Raw genomic sequence first — 16,587 nt, 5'->3', positions numbered from 1 at the left:
GTGACTTCAGATCTGTCCTTTGTGTTCGTTTGAGTTGCTTTCTTCGATTTGCACATCTTCCGTACGAGTTTTATTAATTTGGAAATAACCTCATCTTCGTCCTCTGAGTCTTATTCGTCTTTGAACTCGGGTTTGGATTTGCGCCTTGATGTTGACTTCGCGTTCTGCTGGTACCTGCAATCAGAGCAACACCTTTCTCGACCGGGTGTGTATTAATCTGCTTATGCAATTCTAATTCGGAAAACAATTCATCTAGTTTTATCGAAGATAAATCCTTGGAAACTTTGTAGGCATCAACCATGGATGCCCACAAAGTGTTCCTCGGAAAAGCGCTTAGCGCGTACCTTATTACGTCGTGGTTTTCCACCTTTTGGCCGATCGCATGAAGCCCGTTGAGTAGGTCTCGGATGTGTGTGTGAAGCTGGCTCGCTGTCTCACCTTCTTGCATTTTAATATTATACAATTTATTTAAAATTAAATCGCGCTTACTTTCCTTAGCATCGGAGGTGCCCTCGTGCAGTTCGATCAGTTTTCTCCATAGCTCTTTGGCGCTTGCGAAAGGTCCAACTCGGTTGAGTTCTTCTTTTGTAAGCCCACATTGTAGCATGCAGGTTGCTTTGGTATCGGCTTCAACCTTCTTCCTTATGCTGGTGTCCCAGTTTGTGCAGGAAACCAGTTCTCCAGCGCCGTCACGTGGTAGCTCGAGACCGATCTGGATGATGATCCACATCTCGACTTGCGTCTTGAGGTGGTACTCCATCCGGTTCTTCCAATATGCAAAAGCGTTTCCGGAGAAGAGCGGGGGGTGAGACGTGCTAAAGCCTTCTTGGAGGGCCATTTTAAAACAACTTGCACACAACAAAAAGTAAAGAATGTTCCAAGACTAGGTCTTGGATTAGCAGTGTGGGAGAAATAAGGGAAAACGAGCTCGAGTGGTATTGTACCAATCTTGAGCAAAACCGATTCGATAAAACAATTAGAATGTAGCTAGCAAGCTAATTCTAATTTGACTCCGAAAATATGAAAATACCACGAAAGATTGTTTGGAATGGTGGTTACACCAATTCAAAACGACCCCGCTCTGATACCAATTGTTGGATCGAGACGCGCTAGAGGGGGGGGGGGTGAATAGCGCTCGTGGCTTTCACTTTTTGAAATCGTAAATCGTATCAAAAAACTAACAGAGTAATAAGCAGGGGAAATAGAAAAGAAAAGCAAACACACAGAAGGACACGGAGAATTTACTTCGTTCAGAGCCTTGAACGACTCCTACTCGAAGGCCCGCGATCCTTGATCGCTTTCCGTGGGCAACAACTATGAGCTCGTAAAAACTATTACAAACTAATTACAATTCAAAGCAGTAAAAAGATTATACCGACAACAAAAGACTAAATCTGAAGCTCTAGGTTGTCGGGGAGTCGTTGTAGCACTTCGGGATCGTCTCGTAGGCAGCTTGTAGCAGAAAGTTCACTTGGAAGAAGATGATTTAAGCTACTAGTCGAGATGTCCTTTTATTGGACGTTGAAGGCGCCTCCAGTGCTAGTCAAGGCGCCTTAAACCCCAAAATTTATCCCTGTTCCTACGCTGTGATAACCTCCGTTGACTGCTGCTTATCCCAACCTGAAGGAGCCTTGATTAAAGCTCCAAGGCGCCTTCAATCAATGGTCCAAGGTGCCTTCAATCCCTATGAAGGCGCCTCCAGCTCCACTTCGCAGCCAGCTTCAGCCTTGCACTCGAGGCGCCTCCAAGCTCCATGGAGGCACCTCGGACACTGTTCATCCGAGGTTAATCTTTGCACTTTGGTCCCTGCAAGATACATTAATCCCAAATATACCCTGCAGCACAAAGTTAGCACATAAAACATAATAGATATGATAATGACAGTCTCCAGACTGTCCGGGTCTGACTTCGGGTTTCCCACCGGAAACCCTAGGTCAACCTAACGCCTACTGTTCCCTCTGCGGGGAACGCGTCCTCACCTACTCCACTCGGGAGATTTACCTGTTGCCAGTGCGATCCTCCAGATCGACTGGACTTTTACTCCGCGTCCGATGCTTCCGGTCTTCATGCTGGATGTACGGTCCTCGACCCATCCAGACTTCTACCCGGTTCGCGACACCAGGATTTTAACCTAGGGTTACCACCCCATAGGATTTTTGCCTGAAGCGTCGACCTGCCAAGACTTCCCGCATAGGGTTACCACCCCCTATGACCTAGGGTTACCATGCCTAGGGTTTTCCACCTGCCTAACCGTAGTTAGGACTTTCCTAAAACACTCACTCAAATACATTAGATAACAAGTAAGCTTAACTTTGAACCCTTTGTCATTATCAAAACTTAGGTTCGATCGTTAGATGCTTCCTGCACCAACAGTAAGAACCTTCTACTCAAGGACGCTATTATACTTAGTTATTTGGCACCAATACAAGTAAGTATAATAACCAAAAATAAATGCCTTTATTTATATACAAGAATATGATACAATGAGTCCATACAACAATCATCAAATGATTGGCTCTAGGGCTCTAACTAACAATCTCCCACTAGCACTATTGCCAATCAGTGTAGGCTCTAAGGCCTAATGACCTAGTGTGACCATCATGCTTTCTCTGTGCCAAAGCCTTGGTCAAGGGATCTGCGATGTTAGCCTCTATGGGTACTCTGCAAATCTTCACATCTCCTCTCTCGATAATCTCTCGAATGAGATGGAAGCGCCGTAGTATGTGTTTGGTCCGCTGGTGTGAGCGAGGTTCCTTAGCCTGCGCAATTCCTCCATTGTTGTCACAATAGAGCTTAATAGGGTCAGCGATGCTAGGAACCACCCCAAGTTCAGTGATGAACTTGCGGATCCAAACTGCCTCCTTTGTTGCTTCTGATGCAGCAATATACTCGGCCTCTGTTTTAGAATCAGCGACTGTGTCCTGCTTCGAACTCTTCCAGCTCACATCACCACCATTTATGCAAAACACGAACCCAGACTGCGATCGATAATCATCCTGGTCAGTTTGGAAGCTAGCATCACTGTAACCCTTTACAACTAGCTCGTCATCGCCTCCATATATCAAGAAATATTCTTTAGTCCTTCTTAAGTACTTAAGAATATTCTTAACTGCTATCCAGTGACTTTCACCTGGATCTGACTGGTATCTGCTCATCATACTCAAAGCATACGAGACATCAGGACGAGTACATAGCATGACGTACATGATAGATCATATGGCTGAGGCATAAGGGATATGATCCATACGGTCTCTCTCCTCTCTATAAGAGGGACCTTGAGTCTTCGAAAGACTCACGCCATGTGACATCGGCAGAAATCCCTTCTTGGAGTTCTGCATGGCAAACCGTAGGAGTACCTTGTCAATATATGCACTCTGACTTAGGCCAAGAAACCTCTTAGATCTATCTCTATAGATCTGAATGCCTAGAATACGGGTGGCTTCACTTAAGTCCTTCATTGAGAAACAAGTCCCTAGCCAAGTCTTTACAAACTGTAGCAAAGGGATGTCATTCCCAATGAGTAGTATGTCATCCATATACAATATAAGGAAGACAACTGTGTTTCCTACAACCTTCTTGTAGACCCAAGGCTCATCTTCATTCTTGATGAAACTAAACTGTTTGATTGCATCATCGAATCGAAGATTCTAGTTTCGAGAAGCTTGCTTTAGTCCATAAATGGACCTATGCAGCTTGCATACTCTGCCAGTATGCTGTGGATCTTAAAAACCCTCAGGTTGTGTCATGTACACATCCTCAAGCAGGTTTCCATTCAGAAACGTGGTTTTGACATCCATCTGTCATATCTCATAGTCATGGTATGATGCAATAGCAAGCATGATCCGAATGGATTTAAACATCGCTACTGGAGAAAAGGTTTTATCATAGTCAATACCATGAATTTACTTGAAATCTTTAGCTACCAAGCGACCCTTATAGATAAGTCCATCCATGTCAGTCTTTCTTTTAAAGACCCACTTACACCCAATGAGGTTTGACCCCTTCAAGTGGATCAACCAAAGTCCATACTTGGTTAGTGTACATGGATTCCATCTCGAATCTCATGGCCTCTAGCCATTTCTCAGAATCTGGTCTCATCACAGGTTCTTGATAGGAGGTAGGCTCATCCTCAATGAGCACAACGTCATCATGGTCAGACAAGAGAAATGAGTATCTCTCAGGCTGATGACGTACCCTACCAGATCTGCGAAGAGGTAGGTCTACTTGAACTGGTTGTGGTTCCTCAACTCCTTGTGGAACAACATCATCCACAACACTTTGTGGTTCCAGTTCAACTTCCATCGAGGCTTCAGTGCTATGGTCCATATCTTGAATTTCTTCAAGATCGAATGTACTCCCACTAGTCTTTCTAGAAACAAAGTCCCTTTCTAGAAATACCCCAGTCTTAGCCACAACTACCTTGTGTTGACTGGGAATGTAGAAGTAATATCCCTTCGTTTCCTTGGGATATCCAATGAAATAGCACTTGTCAGATTTAGGTCCAAGTTTGTCCGAGACTTGATGTCGAACGTAAGCCTCACAACCCCAAATCCTCATAAAAGACACCTGAGCATCTCTCCCAGTCCATATCCTATATGGTGTCTTTATTACAGCCTTAGATGGAACTCGGTTGAGAATGAAGGCTGTTCTGTCTAGAGCATAGCCCCAAAGATACATGGGAAGATCTATGTGACTCATCATAGATCGTACCATATCTAATAAGGTACGATTCCTCCTTTCGGATACACCATTCCACTGTGGTGTTCCCGGAGGAGTGAGTTGAGATAGAATCCCACACTCAGCTAGATAGTCACGAAACTCATGGCTAAGGTATTTACCACCTCGATCTGATCGAAGTATCTTAATACTTTTGCCAAGCTGGTTTTGTATTTCATTCTTGAATTCTTTGAACTTTTCAAAGGATTCTGACTTATGTGTCATCAGGTGCACATAACCATATCTACTGAAGTCATCAGTAAATATAATGAAGTACCTATAACCACCTCTAGCAGTGACATTGAAAGGGTTACATACATCACTATGTATAAGACCTAACAAGTAAGTCGCTCTCTCACTGTGTCCACTAAAGGGAGTCTTGGTCATCTTGCCTAGAAGGCATGACTCGCATATCTCATATGATTCAAAATCAAATGAGTCCAACAAACCATCTTTATGGAGTTGGGATAAGCGTTTATCATTTATATGACCTAAGAGACAGTGCCAGAGATAGGTTTGGTTCATGTCATTTGACTTGAATCTCTTGGTACTTATGTTATAGATAGGGTTCTCAAGGTCTAGAATATAGAGTCCGTTCATCAAAGGTGCACTACAATAGAACATATCATTTAAATAAACTGAACAACATTTGTTCTTTATTATAAATGAGAAACCTTTCTTGTCCAAACAAGAAACTGAAATTATGTTCTTAGTCAAGGCAGGCACATAACAACATTCATCTAATTCTAGTACAAGCCCACAGGGTAGAGATAGATAGTAAGTTCCTACAACAACAGCTGCAACCCGTGCTCCATTGCCTACTCGTAGGTCTATCTCGCTCTTCGTCAATGCTCTGCTATTTCTCAGTGCTTGTACATTAGTACAAATGTGAGAAGCACATCCGGTATCTAATACCCACGATGAAGAAATAGAGAGGTTAACTTCTATAATATGTATACCTGAAGTAGAAATCTTATTTCTCTTCTTCTTAAGATCTTCCAGGTATCCTGTGCAGTTCCTCTTCCAGTGCCCTGCTTGTCCTTGATACAGTTAACGAAGATGTTTAACCATATCATGAGCACCCATCAACTCGTGTAGCTTCTGAAGCTCAGAGTTCATGGTCGCGAGCATGAGTCAGGACACATCTAATGCATCATCTTGATGCTTCTTGTAAGCATCACGATCAGCTCGCGTGGCAGTGGAAGGAGGTGCCTCAGGAATGGGCTGCTCCAGGACGTACAGTTTTCTTTCTTGAGTGAGAACTATTCTCAGATTTCTGTACTAGTCCAGGAAATTTGCTCCGTTGAGCTTGTCCTTCTCAAGGACGGAACGCAGGGAGAAAGAGTTCGTATTTGACGTCATGGTAATCTACAACAGAAAAATGTAGAAAATAAATAAACATCATATTCTAGTCATCATTTAATTAGGCCATTTTTAATTAAATGATGCTCCCACTGAATTCTATAATTCATGTGGGACAAGATCCATATCATACTATGTCCTGAGTTAGCTTTGGCTAAATCACCCAAGACTTAGTATGATCGGTAGGTAACTAATTACCAATTACATCTCTATGCAACTCTTGTTTATAGGATCAAGATCCGCATTTATATTAAAACTCGAGTTTACTTTGGCTAATACGCCCAAGAGTTAATATAAACGTGATTTTGACCTATCTACCAACCATTGAAAAATGCCTATAGTTAAACTCAATCCAATTGAGTTAACTAGTTACTCAATCTAATTGAGTTGTACTCACCCATGCGTTGATAGGCGGGACCAAGATTGTCCCTCCGCACCCTACCAAGATAGTATGCGTTGCTCTGCTTTGGCAGATTCAACAATAACATGCGATCGAGGTAGTGATGAGTATCACGACATGGTAGGCATTTCGAGTTGACGCGATTGAGATCTAATCTAATCGACGAGGTGTATCATATACGCGATTTAGGTCTAATCTAATCGTTAGGGCGCATCATGTACGCGATTTAGATCTAATCTAATTGTCAAGGCGCTAATTAATTACTATTCTAGCATGCATCACATATACACACAGACAAGCAATTAATTAAATATTTTGTGATTAGTCATAGCCCTACTACGATTTTCTCAAGCCAATGAGAAGATCGGATGGTCAACCTAAGGTCAACAGCTTCTCAAGCTCCTTCATTTAACCACCTTGTGTTGCTCGCGCCCTCCTCGTAACTCCGTCTCGAGTGGACCTTCACACCGCTCCATTTTATACATTACAAAGGTGAAACTCGAGTTACATTCGAGTCTAAACTATTTACAATAGGAATATAAAAATAGGAAAGGCACGACGTGCAGGTCGCGTATCATATACAACACGCACATCACAGAAAATGGCACGTAGGCCATAATATGAATTACAACTCAAAATTTCCAATCTAATTGGGTATTTTGGGCCATGACCATCACAAAATAATACATAATTCTAAATTACGTAATTTCTATAAATTTCTATAATTTTTTCTACAATTTTTACAATTTTATGAGTAAAAAATTCCCGGCGGTTCCGTTTAGCAATTTTCGGGCGCAATCGCGGAACGAAGCCCCTTGCGGGGTCAGGGGCAGCACCCCTACCCACGATATAACCATCGTGAGTGTTCCTAAGCGATCCTACAACACCTTAGTCCGCTGTCCCAAAATGATTTGGGGTGAAACCTTGCCGTTTCGGAAATATTTTCTCGGTAGTCGAAGCCTACAAGTGTCGAAACACTTGTGCTTCGCTTCTACGAGAAAAATACCCATAAAATCTTTAAAAACAGTAAATTTACAGAAATTCACAGATCTTTAATTTTCATAAAAATACAAATTAAAACATGTATACGCTTCACACGTGACTCTGATACCACTGTTGGGAATTTCGGGCCACAAAAATCGCCTTTTTGCGTTGCGGAAACCCCGAACCCCAAGCCACCGGATCCGTGCGAAGATAAAATTTTCGAAAAACATTATGAGTACGAGTTTCTTATGCTAGTTAGAGAAGACCAAACAAAGGTGTGCTAGCACCTTAGGTTGTTCGGCCAAGGAGGAGGAGAGGGAGAGGAGAATGAGAGCAAGGAAGAAGATGAGAGTTACTTTTCTTAAATGAAAACAACTAATTCCACACTAAAAGTGGCCGACCACTTCATGGCTTGTAACCCCCATGGAATATCAAGAGTCAAGTCTCTTGATCTCCTCCATGAGGTGGCATTTGGTCAAGTCAAACTTGACCAAATGAAGAAGCCTTGATGATGTGACATTGGTTAAGTCAAAGTCAAGTCAAAACTTGACTCTTCATCTTCCTACTTAAGTCAAGTCAAACTTGACCACTTCTCTCCCTTGGTTGATCTAATCTAACCATTGGTTCAAGTCAATTTTAATTTAATGAATCTCTATTCATTGAATTAAATTAATTAAATGAGTCTAAGTCCAAATTAGACTCACTTAACACATGAACCAAATTGAGTCCAACTCAATTAGCTCAATTTGGATTACTCTTAATCTAATTTGGTTCATCACATGAACCTAATCCTTTAGGTTCATCAAATGAACCTAATCTCCATCTAATTGCCCTTTGTGTGTGACCTTATAGGTTCTTGTAACGTTGGCAATGCTCCTAAACCCATTTAGAAGCATAAGTAATGAGCGGTATCTAGCAACACATCATTACTACCCAAGTTACAAGAATGTTGAGATCCAACATCACCTTGTGACTACTAATTGTGACTCCTCACAATATATGACAAGTGTCCTTCTATCCTTGACATCTAGATTGATCAATGTGAGGCATAGACCGTGTCATCCTCTAATCAATCTAAATCTTGAATCCCAAGTAGACTCACTCAATCAAATGAGCTCAATATCTCATATTGACTCATTTGGACATGACCATGCACTTAGTGGTCTCACTTTATCAAGAATATCGATACCACTCCCATCATATAGGAGGGATAGATCCCATCAACATCACTTATATCCCTCCGCATAATTTGTTACATACCCAGTAATCACCTTTATAGTCCACCCAGTTACGGGTGACGTTTGACGAAGCCAAAGTACGTAACTCCTTATGTAGGGAACCATGGTGAATTCAGGTCCAAGGATTAGTAGTCATACTAATAGCCACATGAGAAAGTATATGACACTCATATAATGATCCATGATACTTTCTCATGGTGGGTCATTCAGTATACATTCTCCAATGCATACCCATGTGTCAACTTGATATCTCCATATCCATGACTTGTGAGATCAAGTCATTGAGTTGACCTACATGCTAGTCTCATCGCATTAACATTGCCCTTGAATGTTAATACTTGACTAGGAATGATTAAGAGTAGTGTTCCCTATATCATATCACTATCGATTCAACCAATCGATTGATATAGGTAAGAACCTTCTACTCAAGGACGCTATTATACTTAGTTATTTGGCACCAATACAAGTAAGTATAATAACCAAAAATAAATGCCTTTATTTATATGCAAGAATATGATACAATGAGTCTATACAACAATCATCAAATGATTGGCTCTAGGGCTCTAACTAACAGGTTAGGTAGGTGGAAAACCCTAGGGGGTGGTAACCCTAGGTGAGGAAAAGTCCTAGCTGTGGTTAGACAAAGCGAAAACCCTATGGGGAGGTAACCCTAAGTCCTAGGGGGTGGTAACCCTAGGCGAAAAGTCTTGGTTGGTCAAGGGCTTCGGGCAAAAGTCCTAAAGGTGAGGATTCTAGGTGGAAAGTTCTGGTGTCGCGAACCAGGTGAAAGACTGGGCATGTCATGGAGCGGACGTCCAGCAGAAAGTCCTGGAGCCTCGGGCATTGAGCAAAAGTCCAGTTGGTCTGGATGATCAACTGGAAACAGGTAAAGTCTCCTGAATGGAGTAGGTGAGGGTGTGTTCCTTGGTGAGGGAACAGTAGGCATCGGTTCGACCTAGGGTTTCCGGTCTAAAATTTGAAGTAAGAACCGGATAGTCCAATGACTGTCAAATACTTTAATTTTACATATTTATATTGTGCTAACTTTGTTTTGCAGGGTATGCTGATTTGTTGGACTAACGTATTTTGCAGGAAGCGAATTGGACATCCTTGCCAAAGTACCCGAGGTGCCCTCCATGGAGCTTGGAGGCACCTTGGGTCGCATACAGAGATGGCCTTGCAGCAAGGCGCAAGGGCACCCTCATGGAGGTTGAGGGCGCCCTGGACACTGGCGTGAGGGCACCCTTATGGAGCTTGAGGGCGCCCTGTGTTGGTTGCTACTCGGAACACCGTTCTGTTTCTCCTGTACAAAAATTTGTACAAGCATAGAACTTAACCTAGATACCCATGTGCTCTATTGAAGTTAAACTTGGATTGCAAACGTTGCTTAACATTATTAATCCATATTGCTCTTCAGAAGTTAAACTTGGATTGGAAACGATACTTAACATTTTTACTCCAAGTTTAACTTATGTATTCTTCAGAAGTTAAACCATATTATAGAAGTTAATTAAATATCTATTTCAAAGATTGACTTCCTGGTTAAACATGGCGAGGCACTAGGCCTTCTTGGTTATGGGATCATCCACCACTTCCTAGACAAAGCCTTTCAAAAAAATTGGATATTTAACTTTTTACAGTAACCCTAGGTTTAACTAAAGATACCTCAATAGAAGCACAAGATCGAAACATGAAATCAAAAACCTAAAAATGATAGCCTCTTGTGTTGGTATTTCAGGATCCACACAAAGAAAACAAACTAGTACACAGCGGGATAATAGACTAGTTGTACCTTTCTTTGTAGACAAAAGACCTCTTGATCTTCTGTTGTATTCCTCTCCTCCTCTTGGACGTCGTGTGGGCAACGATCTACCAAGATGAATTCCACCCAAACCACTTCTTTTCCTCCAAGACTCTCGAGCCACCAAGGGATGCCAAAATAGGAAATTTCCTTCTCTTCTTCTTCCCCTCCAAGCAACCGGCCACCTTCTTCTTCCTTTCCTCTATACCTCCGACCACAATGGGATCTAAGATGAGCTCCAAGCAAGGCCTCCGACCCTAGGTTATGGAAGCAAACCCGCCGGCCCTAGCTTGGATGGAATCCTTTTGTGCCACTGGATGTAGAAGGAAGATGAGTATTATAGCCGGTCCTTAAGGAAGGAGATGAGGGAAGGGCTAGCCACCAAGAGATTAGGAAGAGAGGGAACTTAGGTTGTGTATCTCATGAGGCACCCTCTCATTCTCTTTTATAATCCTTGGTCATGGCAAAAAAGGAAAGTTTTAAACATAATTAAAATTTCCTTAGTTGTGGTCTCCCCTTAAAAAGGAAATTTTAACAACAATTAAAATATTCTTTTCTAAATTTCCTATTATACATGGCAATAAAGGAAAGTTTTAAAATTAATCTCTCTTTTTTAAAACATGTAGACAACTACAAAAAGGAAAGATTAATTAAAACTTCTCTTTTTAAATCATGGTTACAAAAAAAGGAAAGTTTTATTAAAAATTAAAATCCCTCTTTTAAACATTATAGATAACTACAAATAAGGAAGGATTTTAATAAAATTAAAATCTCTCTTTACTCTTTTGTAGATAGCTATAAAAGGAAAGATTTTAAAATTTTAAAACTCTCTTTTAAAATCATGAGGATGGCTATAAAAGGAAATTTTAAAATTAAAATTTCTCTTTTAAATCCCTTCATGAATGGATACAAAAGGAAAAATTTTAACAAAAAATAAAATCTCCCTTTAGTTCTAATGGTGTGGCCGGATACATGCTTGGACACCAATCATGGTTTGGCCGGCCACCTCTTGGGCTCCAAGCTGATGCTAGGCCGTCCCCCTTGCTCCAAGCAAGGATGTGTCCGACCCATTACTTAGGTAAGAAGTGGACTTGGTGGATACAAGGCTTTATAGAGGCTACAACAGGGACCGAGAGGAGAAATTGATTTTGGTCTCCCGATGAGCTTGAGCTTCCTCTGTTCACCCCGAACACCCAACTCAAGTTCATCAATAATAACTCATACCATTAAAGAGTTATTATTGAACTACCGTACCAATCCCAAATTACATTATGAGCTCCTTCTTATTATGAGTGCATTAATCTCGCTATGTTTAAGATATCGAATGTCCACTAATTAAATGAGTTACTGACAGCTCACTTAATTAATATCTAGCTCCAAGAGTAGTACCACTCAACTTCATTATCATGCCGGACTAAGTCCACCTGCAGGGTTTACTTAATCATCCTTATGAGCTCCTCAAGGGGACATCATCAACCCAGATTACTAGGACACAGTTTCCTTTTATAATCAACAACACACCATATAAATAATATTATTTCCCAACTTATCGGGCCTATTAATTTAACGAACTAAATCTCACCCATTGATAAATTAAAGAGATAAATACTAAGCATATGTGCTTGTTATTATATTAGAATTAAGAGTACGCACATCTATAATAACAGAGGTTTTGTTCTTTTATGTAGTTAGTATAAAAAGAAACTACCTCAAATGGTCCTGCTCAATACACACATAGTGTACTAGTGTAATTTTATAGTCAAGATAAACTAATACCAAATTACACTACAACCATTCCAATGATTTTTCCCATTCCACCTTGGTTGTGAGTTACTATTTATAATTTATAAGGAACTGATAACATGATCTTCTGTGTGACACCACACACCATGTTATCTACAATATAAATTAAATGGACAACTGCTTTTAACATAAATACAGACATTTGACCAATGTGATTCTTATGTTCATACAAAAAGCTAGGCTTTTAGTATACATCCCAACACCCTGGACCTGGCGCGAGGGCGCCCTCATGGAGGTTGAGGGCGCCCTTAGGCGGATAGGCAGCGACCGGGTCAGATCTCATCTACGTTGTGGATTCGGCATGGATGAGAGCGCCCTCCATAGTGTTGGAGGTGCCCTCAACGAGCTTTATAAGGTAGTCTCGAGCATCAGCTTCAAACAACAATGAAAACGCGATCCATCTTCCGTGCACTGCTAAAAGAACCACCCAATCAAGCTGTAGCAAGACACCGATAACCTGAAGCTTTGAATTTCCTGTTCTTAAAGTTGTTGGTATATTTTCTTACTGTACTTAATTGTTGTACTCTAAAATTGTACTGTTGAAAACTTATAGTGATTGCCCAAAGTAAACACTCAACGAGCACGGGCCTTGGAGTAGGAGTCGCCCTAAACTCCGAACCAAGTAAATCTTAGTGTTCATGTGTTTTTTTATTTAATTTTCCGCTGTGTTTTATTCTTAAGTCTTCCGAAACGAAAGTAAAAGCTACAAGCGCTATTCACCCCCTCTAGCTCTTTCAATCCAATAATTTTAATAACCCATAGCCGTCACCAGCTTGGAATTTGTAGGAAGCATTGCAGTGCTTACATTTTGCATGCAAGTCTCTCGACGAAAGAGTGACCTTCTCAAAATGTTTAGTGAAAATAAAAGACTTTAGAGGAGGAATTTTTTGAACCTTAGAAGTAATTGTTAGTGCAAGTTGCACCAGAATCAAACCTAAGTTTTGATGTTGTCAATGGTTCAAGTTAAGTCTTGTTATGATCTAACAAGTTGACTTAGTCTGTAGGATGTTTACTCAACCAGGAAAGACCTAGTTGGAGGCAAGGCAAGAGAAATCTTAGCAGATCGTGGAACCCAGGTGCAAGTCCAAGTAGGTCGAGGAGACCCAAAGCTTGGCAGTGTGATCGAGAGGTCTGGAGGACCGAAGATCAAGAGAAAAGTCCTGGGGAGCCGATCAAGGCTAAGTGAAAAGTCCAAACTAGATCTGGATGATCAAACTTTGGCAGGTAAGTTGAGGTAAACAAACTGGAGGGGCGACAGTGAGGTCGGGTTCCCGAAGGGAACAACTTTAGGTCGCTGATCCAACTAAAGAAACCGGGAAGGTTTCCAAGTTGAGATCAAGACATTTCTACTATCTTTCATATTACTCTTGCTTTATAATATTATTGTTCTAACATCTGTTTTGCAGGAGATTTTTTATCTTAATACTGTTTTGCAGGTCCGGCTGGATCGGTCGAACGAACAGTAGTATCGGTCGACCGAACCAAGCAAAATCAGAACAACATTTAGATTAGACCAGAACAGATCAGAGTCTGATCAAAGTTTGATCGATCGACCGAACAATAAGATTGGTCGACCGATCCATGGTGACTCAACACTGGCCAACTCATTAGCACCGATCAGCAGGAAAAGGAAAAAGGCTGATCGGTCGACCGAACCGGAGGATCGGTCGACCGAACCGGAGGATCGGTCGACCGATCCAATCAGCATTAATACTGCATTTAATGAAGATCTCAGTAGATTTCAATGAACAGGGAAGGAACTCGTTCGGCCGATCGAAAAATGGGTTCGGTCGACCGAACCCTTAAAGAGCATTGATAGCCAGAGATTGAGTCAGTGTCAGACTCTAGCCAGGAAGGAAGGGAGCGGGTTCGGTCGACCGAACAGAGGGATCAATCGACCGAATGCCTAAGGCACCTATAAAATGAGTCTTGAAGTCTGAGGCCAGAATAACTCTTCTGATCATCTCAAAAGCTCTTCTTTGCGTACGGATTGTGCTACACATCTTCAACAGCTCAGCAAGTCACTCCGTCCGAAAGTGCCGACCAAGCTACATCCTACGCATACTATTGTCGGTATATTTATTTTGTATTGCACTTAATTTTAAATAAGATAGTAGGGTTGTTACTATCTTATACTTCTTGTATTTGTACGATCTGCTTCATTCTGATGGTTTTGGAAAGAAGAGTTATAGTGATTGCTCATCGGTGCGGTCAAGGACCGCGGGCCTTCGAGTAGTTGTCGAGTTAGGCTCCGAACGAAGTAAATGAACCTGTCTCCCTTTTTACTTTCTGCTGCACGATTCTGATTTAAAAGTAAAAGAAGAGTTTTAAAAGAAGCGATATTCACCCCCCCTCTATCGCTCGCATCCGATCTATCAATTGGTATCAGAGCCTCGTTAACTCTGAAATAACTTAACCATTTTTCAAAGAATTTTTAAAAAATTTTCTTTTCTTTAATTTAGAATATTTTTTTTGTTTTTCTTATCCTCTCAAGCACTGCTAATCCCAAGACGAAAGTCTTGGAAATTTTTTTCTTTTAATTTTTGTCTTGCAAGGATGTCGAACTCGTATCAAGAAGGATATAGTACTGTCCGACCTCCACTTTTCAAAGGAGAAAATTTTAGTTATCGGAAGAATAGAATGGATTGTTATTTGAAGTCCGACATCGAGCTCTGGTTCACAATTTTGAAAGGCTACACTCCCTCGACGAAAGATGGAACGCCTCTTGAACCTGAAGATTGGACTCCCCCAAGGATCAAGAAGGCACAACTGAACTACAAGGCAATCAACACCATTCAGTGCTGGCTTACAATGGAAGAATTGAATCGAGCCGACCCCTATGACAATGCTAAAGAATTGTGGGACTCTCTAGTCAAACTACACGAAGGAACCGATGACTCGAAGGTAAATAAACGGGACTTACTTTTAAATAATTTATTTAATATAAAAATGTTTCCCGGAGAGACGGCCTCGCAACTACACGCTCAACTGAAAGACATACTTAATGGCCTCCACCTGATCGGACACAACCTGGAAAACCGTGAAACGATAAGGTACGCTTTAAATGCCTTTCCAAGGAATGCTTTGTGGGCATCAATTGTAGATGCGTAAAAAGTCTCCAAGGATCTTTCAATTCTTAAGTTAGACGAGTTATTCTGTGAATTGGAATTACACGAACAATCTAATATAAGCCATGTCGAGAAAGGTGTAGCTTTGTATGCAGGTCCAAGCAAGGAGACAAAATCAAAAACCAATATCGAGTCTGAAGGCGAGTCAGACTTTGACTCAACAAATGAAGAAGAGTTGGTCAACATGGTGCGGAGACTTCTGACGAAGAAGAAGTTAAGAAGAAATGTCAAGAAGACTCCGCTCAACCAGACCCAAAACAAATCAGAAGTGATTTGTTACGGGTGCAACAAAAAGGGACATTTCAAAATCGATTGCCCGAACCGGAAGGAAGAAAAGCCCAAATCGACAAGACGAAAGAAGGCTCTTCAAGCAACTTGGGATGAGACTTCTTCCGATTAATCCGACGTGGAGCAAACGAAGCACTCGAGCCATCTTGCATGTATGGCAAGAAACGAAGATTCTGACTCCGAGTCTGATGAAGAGTACGAGCCCGAAATCGACCTCGATTCCAAGAGAAGCCCCAGATCGGAAGATCCAAATATAGAAACTATTTATTCTAAATCTAATTTGCTTAAAGTAGTTAAGTGTTTGTTTAAAAAATTATCAAAATCGGAAAAACAAAATAACTTGTTACTTAAGGAAATAGACCACCTTAAGCAACAAGTTAACTTGAGTGACTCGACTAACCAAGTTCAAGTCGGAACTTCAACTCAAGTTGAAAAACTTGAGGAAGAAAATTCCGACTTGAAAGGACAAGTCGAGCGACTCAAGAAAACGTTGGAAAGGTTCGAACTGGGATCCAAGTGTCTAAATATGGTACTTGGGACGCAACGAGCCGTGTACAACAAATCAAGTCTTGGTTACAACCCTAAACAAACAAATAAATCATACTTGCCATTAATTAGTCAAAATGTTAGAAGTCAAGTCCAAGCATGGGTCCAAACAAAACATTTTGTCACGCCCCGGAGGAGTCTCTGTCTGAAGAAATTTCGGCAGCATCTCCCCTGTACGGCGGACAATCTGAAACTTTTCTACAAGCACTATATACCTCAGCCACATGCGGCTGGAATAATAACACAAATTAAAACAAACACCACGCAGTTTATAAAGATATTCAGCCTCTGGCTGTCACAACCACGCAGTTAATAATAGTA

Source organism: Zingiber officinale, chromosome 10A, assembly GCF_018446385.1.
Source record: "Zingiber officinale cultivar Zhangliang chromosome 10A, Zo_v1.1, whole genome shotgun sequence".
Taxonomy (NCBI): domain Eukaryota; kingdom Viridiplantae; phylum Streptophyta; class Magnoliopsida; order Zingiberales; family Zingiberaceae; genus Zingiber; species Zingiber officinale.
The sequence above is the reverse complement of the archived record's forward strand: the minus strand, read 5'-3'. Positions refer to the sequence as shown.